The sequence below is a fragment of the Periplaneta americana genome, chromosome 6 (assembly GCF_040183065.1).
Source record: "Periplaneta americana isolate PAMFEO1 chromosome 6, P.americana_PAMFEO1_priV1, whole genome shotgun sequence".
Lineage (NCBI taxonomy): Eukaryota > Metazoa > Arthropoda > Insecta > Blattodea > Blattidae > Periplaneta > Periplaneta americana.
Window position 1 is genome coordinate 112,935,831 of NC_091122.1, and position 21,558 is coordinate 112,957,388.

The window sequence follows — 21,558 nt, forward strand, 5'->3', positions numbered from 1 at the left end:
TAACTAGTTGTCAAGCCCCTTGACTTGCTTCAGACTAAGTAAATACTAACCCCTTCCACTAGCTAAAACTCTACCTGCTGGGAAGACCACTTCCAAACTCATAGCTACAACATCAGTGAATGGGCAGTGCAGCCGATAGGAACTGAATATACGTCGTCACTACTGTTGGCTAGGGGACACGCGACAACTAGTTAATGTTTGTAAACAAAACGCACGGACCAAGGATGGCTATCCTAATACAGCTACTTTAATAATGAAATATAGACCACTTAAATGAAGTTGATAAATAAAGTTACTAAAAACTATTAGAAAACGAAACTTTATTCTGTGGTATTGGAGAGAAATTCAAAGTGAAGACTTGAATGCCTTGATAAACAACAAATTAATGACTGAAACTTTATTAATATCAACCGCATGGATAAATCAATTTATATTGATTCGGAATGTAAAGATTGGAGACCAAGTGGGAGAAGAAACACAGGGGAATGGAATGACACATAAATATTCAATTAACCTGTAGAAACGGACGCAACATTTTCTGGCTTAATGAGGAAAGAAGAAAGAAACTCCATTGTGTAAAATCTAAAATTTATATCAACAGGTTATGTAGTTGTTCTATTGTGAGGCAAATCTACATACATAAACATTTCTTACTATATTAATATTAAGTAACTTTTACTGTTTTATTACTTGATTCAGACATAAAATTTCGTTGTTCAATTCAATTTTGTGAAATGTGGGCTACTTCGACATACTTGCAATATATATTATGTAGATCAGTGATTGGAAAAAATTACGACATATAAATGCAACCTGCAATATATAGGGAAAGGTAGGAGGGGAAGGATACACTGCTTAACGTTGAATGACCAAGTGATGGCTAAGGGGAGAGGGATCATGCCTTATCCCTCCAACCTGCTTCTGTATTAAGGAGTTGACTCACTATTCACGAAATCCAGAACACTGATGAAGATGGTTCGGTGTTACTGTGACTGTATGTAGGCTAATAATAAAAAATATATCACTCTGGAAACTTTTACATTTCAATAATCATTATCTCAATCGTAATAAAAACAGACATTTAGAGCTGGTGACCTGTTATAGTTTATAAGTTATGTAGTACTTTCTAAAGTGTGCATCCTTAATTTTGTTTTACTGAAGGCTGATATTCCAACAAATGTGTTAGACTGATTATGTTAGCGTGAGTTAAATGTGGGATCAGTTTTAATTATATAACGGTTTTGTATATAACTTGGGTAATTTATGACCTGCAATTTCGCTTTCATTTTAACAAATCAGATCTCTCAACTGTAATATTTGATTAATTTTGTTCTCATAATGCACCAGTCTGACTTTCACATAGTCGACTAAATATAGATGAAATGTTTTATTAATGTTGTGTATGACGTTAAAACTGGTTATATTTAGTTCGCGTTGAGTCTATTTGTTTTGAGTAGTTTCTTTTTCCTGTTAATATAACATAATAACAGAAAGTTTTATATATATATATATATATATATATATATATATATATATATATGACAATATTTCTGTCAATACATTCGGTCCTGCTGACTCTTCATATTTCTCTCAACATATTCGGTCCTACTCACCCTTCACATTTCTGTATTCGAGCCAGCAGTTTCTTACTTAAACTATTTACAATATTATACATTGACATATATTATAGTGACCAAAATGCATGCTCTTGATTATCTGTCTTTACTTGTCCTTTCATTTTCATTCATCACTTCCTAGAATTTACATCACTTACTGTCGTACTATTCATATCTTCTTCTAATTCTCATCTACTTCTAAAACTATGATTATTATTAGATTCAGTTTATTTTTCACTAAATTTTTTCTCTTTAATTAACGATCTAATTGAACGGGTAAGTGGAAAAGGGATAACATTCCAACTTCCCTAGTTTGTGGGAACACAAAAAAAAGTTTACACAATAAGCTAAGGCTTCAATTGGAAAAGTTACTAATAGGCAATTGTAGAACAAGTCATTAAGTGTTCACTCAAACAATCTCGAAGTCAAATACTTATTTTTTTAAATAATTATTAATAATTGAATGTATTTTCCACTCAATGTTTTGACAACAGACAAAATTATTAACTATAATGTTTTTCTGTGACATGAAATGTTTAATACTACAACATTTTAAAATGGTTTTACTCTATACAGTGATGACCATAATATGAGTTTTGTTCACCCTTATCACTGTCTGCTGTATTTGAATTTGGATACTTGAGGATGTCTTCATAGAATGACTTGTACTCATCAGGTATGAAGTGCGTGACTTTTGAGATGTCCTCCAACTGTTTGATATTGGTTCCAAGTTTCCCATTATACGCTGCAGTAGTGGGGAGCTCCACATGTTCTTGCTTCTTCAACCTGAATGTTCCAGGGTGCAAACCATCAATGTACTCTGAAGCCTCAACGCAGATTTTCATCTTCTGAGTGAATATAAGTTACCTGTACTTACTGAGGTTGAATGTCAGGTTTTCTTTCTCAATGTCTTTACATATTTTCTTGAAATAATGTGGCCACCAGTGTTTGAAATTGAGCACCTGATTGTTTTGAAGCCTCTTTACTTGATATGGGGGTTGAGTTTCCTGGCATTTCGAATGATGTCATCAAACTCATTTGTAGAGTAATCCGATCTAATCTTCGAACTTGTCGTTTAATGTCTGAAAATGTTCTCTCACGTGGTAGAAAATTGTGACCTCGGATTTAAGCCAATGCAATGTTGAGTAGAAAAAAGGTAACTTTCCTGAAATATTATCCCTTTTTCCACTCAACTGAAGCTTCAATGCTGGTTTTAATAATAATAATAATAATAATAATAATAATAATAATAATAATAATAATAATAATAATAATATGGGACTGGAATATTCCCCTTTTGACACTCACTGGATAGCTTAAGCAAAAATCTACAAAAAGACTATTTCAGTTTAATTTCTCAATTTTTTTGCAATGCTATCCTTTTCTTCCACTCACCCGTTCAATTGTTTCATACAAATTAATTAATTTATGACATTTTGATTCTTATATAGAGTTCAATTTTTTTTCTACTGTTAAAACACTACTCCACGGTCAATGTTTCAATCAGAAGAAACTATTAACTTTGCTGATACTGCATGCCATCGTAATCTGAACAAGACATTTTCAGGACTGCAATTGATATTTGGCCACCAAGACGACAGAAGATTGTCGAGCTTGACGGAGACTATATTGCCTAGATGTATATAATGGGATTTTCCCTCAGTTATGTTTATATCTGTTTAGTTTTATACTATCGAATGAAACAAAATTTCTGTAGTGACGTAATAGCTAATTCAAGTTTTTGGTCTAGTAAGTTTCTGTCGGGAAGTTTTAGTGCTTGGTGATCTCTGTGATTTTTTTTAGGAAATTTTCTCAGTGTCATTAGTTTATAGCTATTTCGTTTACACCTAACAACTCAATTTCAAATAATTTAATGTATTATCAGATCCTATGAGTATAAATCTTTCATTAGTTCATTTTACTTGTTACAAGTTCGCGTCTCTTATATGTACTGGTTTTGTTGTTGTTGCTTCAAATGTGACGAAAACAATTACATTTAACAGAAAAATCTTATGCCTTCCTCTGTTACAAGCTCATATTATTTGTTTCAGCATATTTGGATTAAATGTAGTACCCTGCTGCTGGCAGTAGATTTCATCTTGTTGAAGGTGTTGACAATTAAATTGTAGAACTGGGTTTGATCATGTTTGCGTGGACCGGAATAATTCTGCCTTTGTTCCTGTGAACAAGAGTAATAGGCATTGTTGCCAGATTGTAAGCTGCACACATTTATTAGCTAAGATGGATTAACGGCATATTGATCGTGGTACATAGCTCGCAGCTACTAGACCTCCGCCCACTTCGTCTTCCACCCCCTACTGACCGAGGGGTGCACAGTGGCGGACCCTTATCAATTAATTTCATATTCTTCTTGTTACAGGAACACTTTCATACTTTCCAAAATTTGCTCCCATTGGCAACGCTGGAAGCTGATATACCTGAACGGTGAGTGTTGAACACCAAATACAGTTAATGCATTTCTTATATACCGCTGGGCTGTGTAATTACTTCTCGGAGCAGAGTAGAGAGGGAAAGAACTTTGTAGTAGCGTATGTAAAAGTACACAGACGAGTAAGTAAGTTACAAGGCGAAGTAGCGACCTAGAATTTTGAATGAAGCGCTTGAAGCTATCATAACTAGATTACATTATTATCTAGTGTCAAGGTAAACAAGTGACACAAGCGAATCAAAGAAACAGCAACTGCAAAATGGAGGCACAACTACACGAGTATACCATCGTCGAGCAGCATTCCGTTGTACGATTTTTCTGGACAAAAGTTCCTGCAGTAAAGAATATTCTTCAAGAAATGCTGCCCGTGTTTCATGAGCATTGCCTGTCACGTCGAGTTGTCTACAATTATTATTGGGGTGCAGAATCTCTCTGAAGGTTAGACAAGTACCGAAAATCGATTCGGTCGCCAGTGGGCGTTATCACGGAGACAATAAGTGTTGCTGACGACTACAGCACACAGTATGCGTGGATTATATGCTAGGCCGAACAGTCACAGTTCTGGGTGCGTCATTACCAGGTAGAGACACTGCGGCATTAATGCTTGAATCAAGTGGCCAGTCTAGTATCACACATGCAGAGATGCCGCCTACTTGCAACTGCTGCTTCTGTATTTCGTTTGTCTTCACATCGATAATAGTTCCATCTGTGAATGATAGATAAATCTCTAATTTCTCATTTTGCTTTATATGAATGTAGGACATAGAAATTTTCTCTAGAGTACAAAGAACAAATTAAAATATTAATTCTAAGTCATCTTTTGTACATATGATTAATTCAAATTCGACGACAACTGAGATGATTTGTTTTTGTCCAAGCCGTGACAAAATATGAATTGATTGATGAAGGATGAGTGGAACGGAGAAAAGTTCTCTCCGGCACCGTGATTTGCACCGGGGTTTTCAGCTCTACGTGCTGACGCTCTACCCACTAAGCCACATCGTATTCCCATCCCGATGTCGGATTGAATCCTCCAACTTTAAGTTCCACCTCTTGGCTTCCCTCTAGGGGCCTACCCTCATGCACTGCGTCATAGACGTATGACAGTGGCACCATGTCCACACATGTGCAGAGGTGCACTCGTTATGAGTGATTAAGTGGCCGGGATCCGACGGAATAAGCGCCGTCTTAAATCACTAAGTGATTATTTTTCGCATATTATCATATAGGCCTATTATTACTATGTACCGAAGTACATACGATATCTCCGTGCAGAAATTCTGCGTCATCATATGATGAAGGATGAGTGGAAAGGAGAAAAATTCTCTCCGGCACCGGGATTTGCACCCGGGTTTTCAGCTCTACGTGCTGATGCTCTATCCACTAAGCCACACCGGATTCCCATCCCGATGTCGGATTGAATCCTCTCAGTTTAAGTTCCACCTCTTGGATTCCCTCTAGTGGCCTACCCTCATGCACTGCGTCACAGATGTATGACAGTGGCACAATGTCCGTACATGTGCAGAGATGCACTCGTTATGAGTGACTAAGTGGCCGGGATCCGACGGAATAAGCACCGTCTTGTATTTAAGCTCAATTGCTAAATGAATTTACATTTTTAACTGTATATAAAGAAAAATATTTCTTTATCCTCTGTCCAAAACTCTATAGTAAATTCGTTCGATTCCTGCACCATTTTGAAGATTTGTTTATCATCTTTGTTTTAACTGATATATGAAGTCATTCGATTGATATAACGTCTGAAGTGATTTCTGCCATTTCCTGACTCATATATGAATTCATTTGTTACAGAAATTAAATTAACTGAATTCATCCATAAACTGATAGGCATATGAATTCATTCGTTTTATGTTACAACTGAAGTGATTTATTCCATTATGACCGTGATAAATACCATTAAAAATCATTCTACTGATATAAGAACTGAGGAGTGGCATTTATCATTAAGGCTCCGATAAGCACAGTAAAGGCTGGTTCACAATTAACCGGGAATGGAAACGACGAGAACGAGAACGAAAATAATGTTAAATATAATTATTTTAACAATATTTCCGTTCTCGTTGTTGTTTCCGTTCCCGGTTTATTGTGACCCAGTCTTAACTCGCTGAACAGCTATATCGGTAAAGGTGAGTCCTTTATCATTAGATTGCTGAAATAACCGAGATTGTTTCTCCATCGTTAAGACTCTGATATATTTATAGGTGGCGCAAAAGTCACTTTACAATCTTAAATTAATTGTAAGTGGAAGCAACGTATGTAATTGGCGCCAGTAATGTACTAGTTACGTCTGAAATCCATGTAGTAGTAGATAATCGAAGTTTGTCAGGTTGCTAACGAAACAAAAGACAAACATTTTGGTTAGTGTAATACAGAGTGTAACAAAAGTTTCTGTAACAGTATGTTAAAATTATTCTCTTGTTAATTTCCATTTTCTCAGGAACCGTGACCAAATTTTATGGTATAGGAGTTGGTACTACTTGATTGTGGTGCTATGCAATCCTTTATTATTAATTTGGCTGAAAATGTGATATTTACCATCAAGTATTAAAAAAAAAAAACTAAATTTTCACCGTAACAGAAACTTTTGTTACACTCTGTAGATAACCGAAGTTTTCAGGGCACGATGTTTACGCCATTTGCTATAGCGCCATAATATTTTGCGCCACTTACTGTAGCACCGTAACGTTCGCCAATAAGTCATACTTAAATTAAAGAACATTTTTGTTTTAGATTGGTACCACGTTACAATGCCAGGGCACAATTTTCCATCTTACTTTCCCAGACTGCCGACTAGCATACGAATAAACGCGTTGTGTGGTTAAAACTCTTAGGGTGCTATTCATAGACATTTCGCAGCACGCGCTACGAGCGTACTAAGATAGCCCCGGCTATCCACTGGTTACTAGTACAGAATTCAAATCATATCCTATCGCTAACACTGATTTATGAATACGAAAAACGCTGATCATCCACCGGAAGCCCGCGCTAAAAATGTCTATGAATACAGCCCTTATATTTTTATGTCTTAAAACACGTCATAAAATAAGTGAAATATTTTTTAGCTATAGGCGACTAAAGCAGACAGTATGCAGTGGCGCATACTGAGCGGGAGGGGGGGGGTCTGTTTAAATAGGAAACGTACTTCAATAAAGCAATACGGGAAATTTTAATTTCTGTATATTATTCAAATAACCTCCTGTTTACATATTTTTAAAAGTGATATTATCTTACAATGTCAGGGTGTCAGCTGTAAATGAAGACTCTGAGTTTTCTATGAAACGCCTCACATGCGTTGCTTCTGTGAGTGATTTAAGACGACTGGTCGGCCCGTGTTATAGGAGAGAATACCGCTTTGTCATTCAGCATCGATAGGCCTATTAGTATTCATTCGATTGTTTAGTGGACGGTATTTTGTTAACATCTAAGTTAAGATAGGTATATAACGTTTACTTGATTTTCCATTATAATATCTTTGGCGATTTTTGCTTTTTTGACTATTACAGTATCCATTACACTTTTACTACGACATACTACTTTTGACCAATAAAAAGGTACGAAACGACGTCTTTCAATCAATCATGGTTGCTTATCGCACAATTTTATCACGTCCCTAGCATTTGTTTAATTTTATTGCTTTCCTAGCATTTGTTTGTTTTTATCACTACCCTACCATTTGTTTCTTTGTATGGACGTCAAAAGAAAAACAAAAAATTACAATGCACTCCAGTCGATGCACAGCAGTTTCAAATATGACTCGCATTGACATTCAAAAACAAGAATTAATGAAGATCACTGGTCATAGCTATGCATCATCCCTGAAACCCTGTTTACAAATAAATGAAGAACACCATTCTGAAATCCTGAATAAGTTGAGGGATACACCATGTACATCAACGAGTTCCACTTCTTTTACGCACACGTCCAATATGACATCAACTAAACCACCAATCACTAAAACATTCAAATTTGAAAATCGTACTTTCAATAATTGTTTCTTTTAAAATTATTCATGTTGATTTTTTATTTCATTATCCTTAATTAAAAGTTTTCTTATTTATTTCGTCATCCCCAATTAAAACATTTCTAACACTTGTTTATATTATTTAGGTTATGTTATAGCTTTTGCTATATGATATTATGGATAGTCACGTATCAGAGATTGTTTAATACTAAGATTTATTGAAAATCATCTGTCAAGTGACGTTGATTACTGGAATACGGATAATTGAAGTGGAATGCAACTGTTTTAATAAAAATGAAACTGAATCAACAAAGCCTTCTTGACTAGTAACCGTCCACAGAATTCAATGAAGATTCCATAGTTGGCACAACTGATAACAAGAAAACAGCTAATCATAACACTCTACTACCATCTAGCGTAATATTTGTAATGTTGAGATGGTACAATAATACATTTGAAGACAGTTGTATTTTCGTAAGTCAATTAATATTTTATTGTATTGGAATATTTCGTTACTTCTAATCTTTATATACTTTCTTCTAATCGTGTAATAGTCAATTAAATCCCACTATAGTTTTGATTTTCTCTAGATAAATCGAAACCTATAGTGAATTACTGCTGATAATAATTCATTGTCAATTGTCATTAAAATGAAAATATTTTAAAATACAACTATCCTCTTGGCATTTTATCAGTCTACGTTCTCCATGAAATGTGAGAATGTATATTCCTTGCAACATGTGGTCCGAGTGCCACGTTATTTAACAACAATGTCCATGATCAAAATTGAGTGAATTCTATGCAAGTAACGTTCCTACCGTAGGTTAACTATGACGTTAACCAAATTTGTATTTAGTTGCATCACAACAGTTGCAATTTATCCCATCCACAACCCGCCACCCCTTCTGACCAGATACCTGTAACACTTATCCGCCCAAATACATACACACAATCACACATACAAACAGATCATCATCCAGAGAATAGAACATCATTGTCGAAACATGTCAACACTGTAGGGAGAGGAAGGGGGAGGGATGGAGGTTGTGTCGTCACATCCGTTTTGCCCGTTTTCATTAAATCATTCCCAGGGTTTAGCACTGTGACGTAATTGAAAGCTGGGATCGACAAGGCACAGGTGACTGACCAGTTAGTCCACCCGCCCTACACACACACAAAGTTTATCCGAGCGTATGGCTTGCGCCTCTGTTGAACCGGCACTACAAGCTGCCACGAAATTAATCAGTGACGAATAAATTGCAAATTCGTCCCTGTACAGACATATGTACAAGAATCCGCAACGAAGCTTTCTAATTAAAGTGATCACTGAAGTAACAGTTTTCATCACAGTTTACGTATTTCACTTCATATTCAGTCCTTGTCTGGAGATTTTCTCTTGAATTTATTATTTTTAAAATTTATGAGAATAAAAGCAACTACATATCCAACTCACGCGAGTCCAAATTACAAATGGATGCCTACAGATTATCTGAAACTACAAGTCGAGATGAAGGCAATTTAGGGACCTACGAAACAAAACAGGCAAGTGACTTTTATTTAATTTGAGATGGGTAAATAATATGGGACACTTGTCTAATTCCAGGATACAAAGAGGAAAACATTACAAATTTATGCCAAGAAGGAAAGAACTATCAAAGTATATACTGTTGATATAGACTAAACCTTCGTTTAGCGAATCAAATAAGGAAATGTATTAGGCTACTATAAATTTGAATAGTTCTGAGCCATAGCGGGCCAAGCGCCATATATTAAAAACGAAGGAAACAAGGGCTAAAATTAAGTGATTCCCATGATTTAGTGAAACATACAGCAAGTAATAAAAAGTATGCATATTTAAAGTAAATGACATGTCAATCTCCATTAAACTATGGTATTTAGTTAACTTTGAACTTTGCTTTCTCCGATTTTAATAAATGGCGCTTGGTCCGCTATGGCTCTGAACCCTTCATTTAGTCTACTAATTAGTCTAATGGAATGAAGTAAATATTACATTAATTTAACAGAAGACGGACAAGAATTTATCACTACTGAATAAGAAAAAGGTGATGATGCGGACTCAAATACAACAAGGATCACCAAGGAGAAGACTGAGAGGGTAATATTATCCATCAAGAATGGAAAAACTCCAGATCCAGGATACGTACGAGAGTCATACTGAAAGTCATGAGCAACCCATTGTTATAAATCTTAATTTTTATCTTTTTTAGGCAAACCATCATCTTAATCTACAGACTTTTCTGTCACTTTTCAACATAGTCTCCATTTCTTTGCACACATTTTTCCCGCCGTTCTGTAAATTTGAAAATTTCCTTGCTGTAGAAGTCCGTTTCATCTTCCTGAAGACACTGACGCACTGCTTTCCGGATGTCCTCCAACGTCTCGTACCGTTTGCCTCGCAGCTACTCCTTTACAGAACCGAAAAGATGGTAGTCGGAAGGTTCCAAGTCGGGACTGTAGGGAGATTGCGGAAACGTTTCCCACCCAAATGTTCTGATTTTCTCCAAGGTGACACGATCAGTGTGAGGCCACACGTTATCGTGTTGCAGCATGATCTTCTTTCCAGAACGTTTCTCGCGCAATGCACGACGGAACTTCAAATCTGTCTGAATATACCGGACAGCATTTATGGTCTGTCCAGGTTCAAGAAATTCAACCAAAATGAATCCCAGAACTCACCAACTCTTTCATTGTTGCGTTCCATGTAGACAGTTCGAGGGCGACCGCTACGAGGCTAAATCTTGGATGCTGGTGTTTCCATTTTCGCAATGTTTCACCCATCTCCTAACACTGCTGGCGCCCATGCACACACCTCCGTATGCACGCTGAAGTCTGAGGTGAATTACAGCAGCAGATTTTTCATCTTTAACAAGGAATTTAATGATAGCACTCTGTCGAAACGAACCATCGTTGTCGACCATTTTGTAAACATTGTCTGTGGACACATGATAGAAGTTAATGATGTCACGAAATATCAATACATAGTGCAATGTCTATAGATTGTGATCATATAATCGTTTTTGTTATATTGTCGAAATTAAAATTATAGTAATGTGTTGCTCATGACTTTCAGTAGACTCTCTGTAAATGTAGAACTTTTAAAAATTAGTCCAAGTGTTCTTGCAGAAATGTTAGTAAAATGATTTAATAAATAACTTCTTTAGGAGGAGATCACTTGCCAGACGAGTGCAAAAAGGCAACAATAAGCTCACCGCAGTAAGATCTGTTCATGGCAGAATATTCAGTACTACCCGTTGTCGCCATCCCAGCTGCGGCGAGACTGAAACAATTGGCCACGTACTGGGGTTCTGTAAGAAGGGAGAGCTACTGCGTAACAACAGACACCATCGCGCCCGTACAGCAATTGCCAACCTGCTAAGAAACAAAGGATGGAAATAGGCCTACATGAGGAGATTCATTGTTTGTCTGAATATAATTCTTATGGAAGGGTGGATATATTGCCATCAATAGAAGAACTCCGAAATTGAGAAAAGGATCAGGCACTGCAGATAAATGATGACAAGCGAGCTAAATATGTACCTTGCCTTGCATATCTCAGTGAAAAATATGGTATTTCGCTTTACAACTTGGAAGTTACAGGCTTAATATTTGGAGCGAGGGGATGTTTCCACATCTCCATTCTGTTTTCATTGGTCCCGCACAATGCTGTGTGTATGCGAAACCATTATATATCAATTTAGGGCGTCCTTTTTTCTGATGTAGTGAGGCGAGGACGACTGTTCTCCATAGTGAAAATTTTGCTCAAATTTTGTATTTTTCCAAGCAACGGAACGAACTATTATTGTGGTACTAACTGTTATTGCGGTACGAAATATCTGGTACGAATTTTCAAACATGGAACCAGTTGTCGCAGTACCAAATCGTCGCTTCATTTCTTAATGGTTCTATCTCCACTACTTGGACAACTGAGAAAATGTGAATTAAAATTTGATGAGTTAATTATTGGTATACTGTAATAGATTTTAATGATCTAGGTATTCAAATTAAGATATATTTTGTAAAACACTTATAATCAAGCAATAAAAACGAATAAATGTTGCAACATAGTAATTCGGGAGCATAATTGAAGGCTTCAGAGTCATAGTGGGCCAAGCGCCATATAGTAAAACCGGGGAAAGCAAGGGTTAAATTTAAGTGAAAACATATTAATGAAGCCTGACATATCATATAGTTTTAATGTGTATACTTTATATTACTTGCTATATGCTTTATTGAATTATGATATTCACTTAATTTTAACCTTTGTTTTCTGCGTTTTCAATATATATGGCACTTGGCCCACTATGGCTCTGAACCCTTCAATTTGCGTTGCAAATAGAACCCAAAAGTGAAAGAAATAGAAATGTATAACATTTATAATGGGTATGTCTCCAATTTAATTTTTCTCTCTTTTACAAAACATGATTCAGAAGAGTTTTCTTACAATAATCAACATAATTGCAGGCATGTGTTGTAACATTGATTTCAGATTTTTTTTCTTTTCTTCTGACATTTTTTCAGCCTCTTTTATTCGAGCTCCCACAGGTAGACTTTGCAAGATGTTTTCATAATTGTGTGATACAGCTGATGCCCTTGTTTTCATGTCTTTTATTAATTTTACTGAAATTAACTGTGAATCAAAACCTAATCTACATTGAAGTTGTAGTAAGGTTTTCCTGTGTGTACAGAATATGCTTCACCTTCGCGTAGAGGACGTTGGAAAATTTCATGTTAACTGTTGAATGTTGATTGTTGAAAAAGTCTTGACTCTTCATTTCATGTACCATTAAAATAATGAACGTTCTTGGTTTTGATATATTGTAAACTTCGTAATAATGAAACAGACTAAATATTTCTGTGAATCGTAGTTTTGTTTCTATGACACTGTGCACAGCATCTACCTCCTGCACTAAGCTGTGACCTGACTTTGAAAATTTCTGTTCAATGGATTCTAGTTGTCTGTTTCTGTTCATAAATTAAAACATACTGTAGTGCAAACCCTCGTACTACCACTGTTTGACTATTGCGACGTAATACTTATAGACTTGACAACTGACCTTTCGAACAAGCTGCAGCGTGTGCATAATAGGAGTGTCAGATTCATCAGCAATGCTCACAAATTTGACCACATTACACCCTCGTTCAGATCTTTATCCTGGCTGCAACTTAGTAACCGTAGAGCACTTCATTCGCTCTCTCTTCTGTTTCGAGTTCTCCACACTTCTACTCCAAATTATCTTCATTCCCGGTTTAACTACTTATCCTCCAATCACAATCTAAACACCAGGTCACAGGAGAGCCAAATCCTAGCAATTCCTGCCCATAGAACATCCCACTATTCATCCTCTTTTACTGTCTCAGTCCCCCATGAATAGAATCCTCTACCTCAGAAGATTAGGGGCTGCCAGACAATAACCACTTTCAAGAAAAGGCTACGGCGCAGTCAAATTGAAGTTATAATTGTGATCGAGTTTAATAATTTAATTTAATTTAGGTATGACTATCATTACTATTACTACTACAACTATTATTATTATTATTATTATTATTATTATTACTATTATTATTATTATTATTATTATTATTATTATTATTATTATTATTATTATTATTATTATTACATAATTATTTTATTGGTGTTGTGAAGATAAAAAGAATTGTCATTGTATTATATTGTCTTGTATTGTAGTATTGTATTGATTTGAATTGTATTGTATTGTATTGCATTGTATTAATTATGTTATATTCATAGCATTGTTGTAATTTTCTATCTTACTGGTTGAGTGGAAAAGAAGGCCGAATAGCGTTAACTCTGCCAGTTAAAATAAACCATTATTATTATTATTATTATTATTATTATTATTATTATTATTATTATTATTATTATTATTGTTATAAATTGTAAAAGTGTCATATTTTTCTTCCAACTAGAAGGATCCCTCTTACTTTTTCTTGGGCGAGATGTTGTTTCTCTGCTAACAATACAGAAAGAAAAAGAATGTTCTAGGAAGGTGGCATGGTAATAAATGTCAAGCAGGAAGTAAGAATAATACATAAATATTTATTTCGGAATATGTATGATAAGACTTTCTTGTGTTAAATTTTAACGTACCTTGTTAACATGTTTCGACCTACTTTGGGTCATCTTCAGAACTGGTCGTTGTTGGTCTTGGCGCATCCTGTTTCCTGTGAGGGTGCGTTCGTATTGTAGAGTCAAAGACTGTATGTGTTTTGAAATTGAGTTGTGTGTTGAGAATATCGTTGGGGTGTGTTTTCGTGTGTATGTATATTTCATATTGTTCTAGTGTGTTGAGTTTCTGGCTTTTTGGTTGGATATGCAATATTTCCATGTCTGTGTTGATGTCCCTGTAGGTGTGGTTGGCATTTGTGATGTGTTCTGCATATGTGGAAGTGTTTTGTAATTTTGTTATGGCTGTGATGTGTTCTTTGTAACGTGTTTAAAATGATCTGCCTGTCTGTCCTATGTAGAAGTTGTTGCAGGTGTTGCATTTGAGTTTGTATACGCCTATGTGGTTGTATTTGTTTGTTTGTGTTGTTTGTGTGTTGAGATGTTTTTGTAGAGTGTTATTTGTTCTGTATGCGATGTTGTAATTTAATTTCTTGAATTAGGTTGCAATTTTATGTGTGTTTTTGTTTTCGTATGTTAGTGTGATGTATTTTTTTGTTCTTGTGTTTGTGTTGTATTCTTCTGTTTTTTTGTGGTTTTGTTTTGTCTTACGTATTATGTTCTCTATTATGTTGGGGTTGTATCCGTTTTCTTGTGCTATTTATTTGATTGTGTTTAGTTCTTCGTTGTAATCCTGTTGGTTCATTGGTATGTTGAGTAGTCTGTGTACCATTGTTCGGAATGCAGCTTGTTTGTGTTGTGTTGGGTGGTTGGATGTGTTGTGTATGTGTGTTGTTGTTTTTGTTGTTGTGGGTTTTGTTCTAGACATCTAGAAAATTGATGGATTTGTTGTTTTCAATTTCCGATGTGTAGTGAGCTTTGGGTGTATTTTGTTTATGTGTTGATGTAGGTTTTGGATCTGTCTTTTGTTTCTTTTGTATAGTATTAATATGTCATCTACGTATCTGTGCCAATATATGATGTTGTCTGCGTGTTTGTTGTTGTCTTTGTTTAGTATGTATGTCTAATCTATGTGGTGTAAGACTATTTCTGCTAGTATGCTGGAAATGGGTGATCCCATGGGTAGGCCGTGTGTAATCAAGATGTATAAATATTTATATTTTAAACACAACTTCACTGAATGCCGAAACAGTGGATAGGGCATATTATAATGTATTATACCACTACTGTAAGCTACGTTATTAAATACAACGTTACATAAAGTTTACTTTACAATAAAATTATTGACACCATAAGCCAATAGATTATACATCCTCAACTTCATAGATTATACATCCTCAACTTCCTCAATGAAATCATAAGTTAAAGGTACTGTAAAATTAATGTAAATACTTATTAAAACTACAAAACTTGCACATAAACATAAATAATTTTATTTTATTATTTACTTACCGAATGAAATCATTATCATCACCTTCTAAATTCAGAATTTCTTCTTCCCTGGTAACCATATTGATGGTTCAGTCACATGGTGTGATTCTAGCCTTTTCATTGGCTTATGAACATAGTACTAAAAAGAAATGAATAACACCATACTTATGGTGTTAGAACAAAAAGAATTATACATCTTGATTACAGAACTTTTAACACTATTTCACTTTGGAAAACATATTATATGTCTTTCGCGTGTTAAATTTTATGTTACCTTGTTAACATGTTTCGGTCTGCTATTTGCCATCAACAGAACTGGTTGTTGCTAGTCTTGGCGCCAAGACCAGCAACAACCAGTGCCAATAGCCAATAGCAGGCCGAAATAGGTTAACAAGGCGACATAAAATTTAACACGGGAAAGACTATAATATGTTTTCCAAAAAAGAATTGTTGATTTTTGTCTTACTGTCCACAGTTTTCTTAGCATATTATGATAGAGTCAGAAACTTTATAGCAATTAGAATTACATTCTGCAGTTAACTCAATTAAAATAAATTAATATAGAACCATTAAGAACTGAAGTGACTAAATGTCTGGGCCATATTGTCGGGACACGAATATTTGTAATAATAATTCTAACCTAAAATACTATATAAATTCGTCAACAGGATATTGGATTATATGTGCTGTCACAGAATTCTGGAGAGAACAGTGCTTGTGCATTTTCTTCGCTTTTTTTTTTTTTGGCTGTGGAACTGTACGTAAAAGAAAAAAATGTAGCCTACATACCCTAGCAGACTTGACATATGATATCCGGGAACAAATAGTCTCTATTACTTAACGTACCGGGAAATGCAGCGAATGATTTGTCGCCTCTTTAACAGCTACGACAAACGATTTGAAAAGAAGAAACAGACAAATTTCAGAATCATATTTCTCACTTTCATCACTAAATAATGTTTTAATTGCTTCCATTATTTAACAGTATTGTATGTGATGTGTCGAATTACCACACTGCCCAGTCGTATCACCAGCAGCAAGCTTTCTGCGTAACTGAATTATGCCAGCGGCTAGGCCGAGAGCCGGATTACCGCATTGCGTTTTCTCTATAACTTATTCCCCGAGTTTTATTGATATTACTATTGTTATTGATGCAATGAAACTAGCACTCATTACAACTGTTACTACTATTGTTGTTATTACCATTATAGTACTACCACCATTATTGAAACTATAACGATCAACACAGTAACAATCATTGTTACAACTACTACTGGTGGTAATTTTATTGTTAATATTGGTAATGCTATAACTATCACTACTAATATTATAAGAGTATTAACGTTGCTTTCGTTATTTATGCCATACTACTGCACTACTACTATTAATATTGCTATTTTCTTCACTACCACTATTATTATTCGTAATCCTTCACCTGACAAAAATTACGAACATTAAATCCAGACGTTTGAGATGGGCAGGGCATGTAGCACGTATGGGCGAATCCAGAAATGCATACAGAGTGTTAGTTGGGAGGCCAGAGGGGAAAAGACCTTTGGGGAGGCCGAGACGTAGATGGGAAGATAATATTAAAATGGATTTGAGGGAGGTGGGATATGATGATAGAGACTGGATTAATCTTGCTCAGGATAGGGACCGATGGCGGGCTTATGTGAGGGCGGCAATGAACCTCCGGGTTCCTTAAAAGCCAGTAAGTAAGTAACTTTGCTATTACTATCGCTGCTATTATTACCATCATACGACTACTACTATCAACATAGCTACGAGATGTTCGGAAAGTCACTGTACAATTCTACTGTGAAGTTATGGTAGATGCTGAAAATAATGTCAACAACCACCAATATAGTCTTGGACACTTTTTTATTATTCAATTTTTTAACAATTTTGTTTGTCTTTCTTGTAAAATGCTCCCTATGTACGCAATTATTTCATCTTATATTTCATCAAGTTTGCGTGGGTAATCTCTATGCACTACAAATTTTGCCGATAGGCATAATATATGAAATTCTTGTGGTGTCAGGTATGGGGAGTGCGGGGGCCATATATTTTAGAGATGATTTGTTTTCCAAAAATCTCGGTGAATAGTTACAGAGATCTGTCAGCTGTATGTGCAGTGTCGCTGTTTTGTTGGAACCCTCTGTACTTCAGATCATCGTCAAGTTGGCCAATGAAATTTTATAAAATATCAGAGCAGTATCATTCACTATTGATTGTTTCATTAAAGAAAATAACAATAATATAACGATAACCGAAAATGCTCTAGACTTCAATTTTCTGATCAAGTAGTATGTGACATGTAATCTGTGTGCATTATTCTAAAATCGTACTCATTTGTTCTATGAATGATGTAGCCAGAAGGATGAAACCAAATTTTGTCCTTGTAAATGTAACATCAAACACATTAACACTTCTTGGTCGAATAAAATTTTGAAATCATTCGCAGCAACTTAATCCCCTTTCGTTGTCATTCGCTTTCAGATCTTGTAGTCTCTTTATTTTATACGGTAAAGGTTTTAATTCTATTCTAATGACTTTTAGCACTGTCGCAAGACCGATATCTATCTGTCTTGCTAAGTTGTGTAATGATTTTTATGAACTCTGCATCACAGAATGTGAAATATCCATTAGCTTGTTCTCGGTCAGTTTTGGTCGTCTCCTACTGAGTCTGTATACGATTTTTTTTTTTCGATAAGTGCACAAACTGCATAACGATATGGAACTCGTGCTTCTGAAAATTTGTCAGACTTTTCTGTTCCATTATCCTTACACTTACGGTCTTCCCGAAAAAGAAAACATAATTATATTTCGTTTCTTCAAACAAAAACACAGCGAGCTCGCTCTGCATCTGTGAAAGCAGCCATTATGAAATGAACTACGTTGGCGCACACGGTGACAGAACTAGATACTACTAAGCTATGTCAGTGAAAACTTAATGAGTTTTGCTATCAGATGGCATTGCAACCAGCTTCGTATATTTTCTAAAGAAATTTCTATAAGCTTACAAATTTGTATAGTGCTTTTGAAATCACCGTGTACTATTGTCATTACGATTGTTACTGATTCTATGCTGCAAATAATATGATTACTTTTTCTGGAATAGGAACTAATCCTTGCAACCTTGAAGATCAGCTCATAATTCTATAAAAATTTAAAGGGATTTTCAAAGCTTTGGGACTGAATAGCTGTATTGGGCTTCTATAATGATATTGTTGGGTATTGTCAGATGTCGGATTTGAGTGTGGCTGTGTAATTGGTTGAATTATGAGCCCATTAGTTTTGCCTATTTGTGTTTTGGATACGGTTGATTATACATAGTCCGTTTGATCCAGTGAATGAGTGTTTAGCCAAGGTAATTACGAACCCGGCATCAAAAGGAATGAGTGTCACAAACAGGTCTGCCAACTGAAAAAGGAACATTATATTCCTTGTGTGTGTATGGTATCGTGTTATAATGTAATCCGTATTAAACTGGACTTAACGGTCTGGAGTTAAATTCAATACTGCGGGCAAACTCTATTCACTAGAAGAGGAAACGTACTAACAAGCGATAACGTGTCTTGATGTACATAAACAAGGGACGAGGCATAACCATTACCTCTCATGTCGTAAAACATTCCGTTACTATGACAGCGTATTATGAAATTAAGATCTTAAAATGGCTTCCTTGGAATAGGAAATCACCGTTAATTTTCGCTTGCCGTATGTGTATTATTAGTTACGACTGAAACTTACGGCCAGTGTTGCGAGATATTTACAACATCTCATAGACGCAAATATTCAACGTTTCGGAACTATACAGGGTGTTTAACAATTGAGGGGTTAGTTGGAAGAAGGGCGTAATTCGAATTACGCCGTTTATCCGTAAAATGGCTATATGCGTTCTTTGGCGGCGTTTCTACGAACCATCACAATGTTATGCCTCTACTCCCAATAGATTGCAATAGAGAGGTATTATTGAATTGCGTCCGTCTTCCGTCTCACTACTGTGGTTCGAGGACCGGCGAAGGTACCAGCAAGGGTGTTCGCGTTGTCTGACGAATGTTCTGATTTATCCTATCTTTCGCCTAATGGAAGCGCATATAACCTTTCTGATGTTAAAAGTATCAGTGAAAATGAATTGCATACGGAAAGGTAGAAAACGGAAACTGTTAAATAAACTATGAAAGAATAATCTAGCAAGCGACGACGAAAATACGGCAAAGCTTACACAGTAGGAAAAATGGTGTAAGAAGTAAAGTATTACTATTTGAATCCTATAGATTCAAAATCCCCTATATCGATTTTCACAAATTGAAGAATTTTGACAGTAACTGATGGCAAATAGAGAGAATTTTCAACCTAACAATGACTTTTAACAAACCTTTTTCTTTAAATTTAATGGGTTTTCGAATTCGAACTATATAAATCATTAGAATTCATTCTTAGCAAGCAATATGTGGGCATAACTAAATTATGAATAAAATGGTCTTTAGAGGGTTTCGAATCCAGAGGATTCATTTATTGTCTATGGAGAATGAATATAAGGTACTAATAATTCAGGCGTATGTAGTGCTATAAAATGTTGTTGTTGTTTTGTAATGCCAGGCGTTTGACAAATTCATTTGACCTCTTGCACTCCAATATTTTTCAAAGATATTATCATGGACAGCCACTGAAGCACAGATTTTGAGGTGTTCCGAATCCATTTCGTGGTTTGAGTTGCACAATGGGTAGTTAGGGGACTGATATATTCCAATTTACATCAAAGCTAGCAGTCAGTCATTTAGGAACGACCATATTTCTGACAGGTTAGCAGCAAAACATTTAAGCCGGTTGCTGCCAGAAGAAAGATGAGATGTCTACAAAGGAACAAGCCATTTTCCATTGAGGATTTTGGGAAACTGGAATCAAACACAAACAGGATAAATTTCTTATGGGATTTTTTGAGAAGAGGACCATTAAGCAACAACAAACAGCATACTATAAAACCACAGCACCGATAATGTTCTTGGGTATATAGTATCAGGTCTGAGAAGAATTTTTATGCAAGTCCTTTATTCTCTCAATGTTTAAAATATCTAAGAAACGAGTGATAACTATACAAAATACAGTGAAACTAGGTAATACTGTAATGACAGGTATGAGAGGCAAACGCTCCAATAGACCTCACAAGATTCTAGATGTTGTTTATGTTAGGTTATTAGATCACTTAAAGTGGCATAGTATTTGTAAACTTATATTCTAGATAATTTCAGTTAAAATGATAACGTGAAATAAGTGGGATTAATTATTTTTAATGCTGTGATGACAACTTAGTAAACGAACATATTATATACTTTTTTTTTGTAGAACCTACATTGTAATTATCTTCATTATTGTAGTATAGACCTATATCTAGCCTTTCATATAGAAATATTATAAATATAGAAAAGTTAACAGTATTCCAATATTTGCAGCTCACTTTTATGGAAGAAGGGCGTAATTAAAAAAAATGGAATGCTTCGTTCTCGTACAATATTTAAACATTAACCTTGGAACTCGTAATCACAAGAGAACGTATTACCATACTATAATAGTGTCATATTCCATCAATAAATGCAGGATACAGATAGTTTTTGTTGATTATCTCAAAACTATGTTTTCCGAGTTATGCCCTTCTTCCAGCTAACTCCTCAATTATAGGTACAAACTGCATGGGTGAGCAGAAGATAATAAAACAAGACGAAACTTCCTAATAGTCATAGGTCCAAAAACCAACCGTTTCCCAAATCTATGGCTTTTTATGTCTCGTCAATATAGGTGCTCTTGGGTAACATAACAGCCGATATGCACTGGAGAAAGAGAGCGTTAAGACGTGCTGAATACGACCATCGTTCATGATAAGGCAGTATCAGCACGTTTCCTCATCGACAGTTATACACGTTATAATATCCCTAGTGTATCTGTAATGCGTTGAAAAACATTGACAGTGCGT

The 21,558-nt window shown here is 35.4% G+C and overlaps 1 protein-coding gene across 1 annotated transcript in view; it reads left to right on the forward strand.

Annotated features, from left to right (window-relative positions):
- LOC138701649 (chaoptin) overlaps nucleotides 1-21,558 on the forward strand; it is a 1,160,966-nt gene that overhangs the window by 248,876 nt on the left and 890,532 nt on the right. The window contains exon 3 of the mRNA XM_069828762.1: nucleotides 3,997-4,061. The gene's annotated coding sequence lies outside the window, so the exon portion shown is untranslated. The remainder of the gene's footprint in view (nucleotides 1-3,996; nucleotides 4,062-21,558) is intronic.